General features: G+C 37.1%; 1 protein-coding gene across 1 annotated transcript in view; it reads right to left on the bottom strand.

Annotated features, from left to right (window-relative positions):
• Positions 1-2,162: 2,162 nt before the first annotated feature.
• The window catches only part of LOC138867019 (cholecystokinin receptor type A-like), a 50,921-nt gene continuing 50,583 nt past the window's right edge, over positions 2,163-2,500 (bottom strand). Inside the window, exon 7 of the mRNA XM_070141426.1 lies at positions 2,163-2,500. This exon is cut by the window's right edge and continues 519 nt beyond it. The gene's annotated coding sequence lies outside the window, so the exon portion shown is untranslated.

The raw sequence follows: 2,500 nt of genomic DNA, 5'->3' as shown, positions 1-2,500 counted from the left end.
ACAATCAAGAGGTGAGGAACCTAAGGGACTACAAACAGATCTACATTCTTGCATTTTAAACCCCGGAAAACACCACTTTTTATATTCCGTTTAAATTTCATCATTAAGAGAATCCAGTCTCATTCATACCTTTTCTACATACATACGAACATAGGCATATATACATATAGATAGATGGGTCGATAGACAGACAGGTAAATTGTTTTAATGGTTGATTGGTATATCAGCGTCATTTAAGGAGAAAAACACATTCACTTTGAAATATTTTATTCATGTACACACATATTTTTGTTTATGTTTTGTCAATGGCTTTTAGAATTCACATGAAAAAATTCTGAAATTGTAGTACGTTTGCACTGCCTCCAGGGTCACGCAGGGTTTGCGTAATTAATTAAAAATGTGTGCGTCGCATCCGGGCGCTTGGGTATTTGCGTTTGTCTTTTATTATGTACGTATGTGTGTGTGTGTGTGTGTGTCTTTGCGCGTGTAAAAAATGCATTTGTTTGTACACTTGTGATGTAGATCAATATGATTGTATTCCACATGAGCAATTAAAAAGAAATCAATAGAACAATTGGAATCAGAATGGTGACATGATAATAAATACATTGATAATGTTTTTATTTTTCTGCCAAATGATAAAGATACGTACAAGAGTATATATATTCACGGTAAATATTACCGCCCTAAATATCAAGCGGCATCGGGTGTTGGGTCCGGAGTCGCAGGGAAAGGGCCCGGTTTCCCTTCGCCTGATCCCGTGGCCAATGCCCTCGGTCCTCCTCAGACACGCCCCCAGACGTTCACTTGGACCTATTTCTTCATTTTATCCAAAACAACAAATCAGTTCACCTTACCTAGATCTCTTGAATACAACACTGACAGCAGGCGGACCAGAGTTCTTGTCCACTTTGCTTGGCATTCTGGCGACGAAAAATCTAGCGATGACGAACAGACATACTAAGCTTGGATCAAGATCTTCCTTTTCTTGGAAATACATCGGTATCCACATATACATAAATGTTATGTATATACATGGCTAAAAAGAAAAATGCATGTGTGTGTGTATTGTGTGCGAGCGTGTGTGCGTTCGTGTGTTGGCTTATGTATGTTTGAGAATCCCGTACTTGATATGCGCTCATATATGTGTAGGCTTAATTATATGTAAGAATCCAGTACTTAGTATGTGCTCATATGGGTGTAGACAGGTATGTGTGAGAATCCAGTGCTTGAAATGTATATATATATATATATATATATATATATATATATATATATATATATATATATATATATATATATATATATATATATATATATATATATGTGTGTGTGTGTGTGTGTGTGTGTGTGTGTGTGTGTGTGTGTGTGTGTGTGTGTGTGTGTGTGTGTGTGTCTGTGTGTGTGTGTGTGTGTGTATTTAAGTATGTGTAAGAATCCAGTACTTGGTATGTGCTCATATGTGTGTAGACTTAAGTATGTGTGATAATCCAGTACTTGGTATCCTAATATGCCAGGTCGCCAGTCGTAATGTTTAGCCATAATATTTCTTATGATTATATGCCTGGAAAAAATGCACCAGAGAATGCGTTTTATTGTAAACTGCATATGGTACTTCTCACTTCAGAGCTCTCCACATGATCAGGAATTCCAACTTTCATGAACTTAATAAAACTTTCAAAATCAAATCCCCTCAAAGGAACGAACATTTTATAAGGCGTTCAAAAGTGAACGAGGAGAAAATTTTGATTGCAAGATTATTTTTTCACGGATCGAGCTGTTCGAAAGCTTTGTCTCTTCAACAAGCCGATATTATTGTATGATATTCATCTTGGAAATGAAATGTATGTTTTGATTATGGAAACCTACGGTAGCAACCAGTGAAATAGATGCACCAAGCCAACAAAAGAATGTTTGCTGGATTATGGTATATATATATATATATATATATATATATATATATATATATATATATATATATATATATATATATACATATATATATATATATATATATATATATATATATATATATATATATATATATATATATATATATATATATATATATATGTGTGTGTGTGTGTGTGTGTGTGTGTGTGTGTGTGTGTGTGTGTGAATGTGTGTGTGTGTGTGTGTGTGTGTGTGTGTGTGTGTGTGTGTGTGTGTGTGTGTGTGTGTGTGTGTGTGTGTGTGTGTGTGTGTGTGTGTGGATGTGGACGTGTGTTTGTTTGATTGTGGATGTGAAATTATGACCCTAAACACGTAAACATGAATACACTTAACAGGCAAACATATGAAGCGTCCGGCTCTCTCGCACCATGAGCATGCACGACATCATCACGGGGCATCCTCATGCGACCGCTCTCATGCACAGCTGAAAGGAGTCATGAGTCCTCCCCCAGGACTTCATGGCAGTTAAAGCTTACACGCGCATCGCATGAGGGAGGTCAACGCACGCCCCGGCGCTGCGTTGAAGGGCCCGTGATGGTTCCACCAG

Source organism: Penaeus vannamei, chromosome 28, assembly GCF_042767895.1.
Source record: "Penaeus vannamei isolate JL-2024 chromosome 28, ASM4276789v1, whole genome shotgun sequence".
Taxonomy (NCBI): domain Eukaryota; kingdom Metazoa; phylum Arthropoda; class Malacostraca; order Decapoda; family Penaeidae; genus Penaeus; species Penaeus vannamei.
The sequence above is the reverse complement of the archived record's forward strand: the minus strand, read 5'-3'. Positions and strand labels throughout refer to the sequence as shown.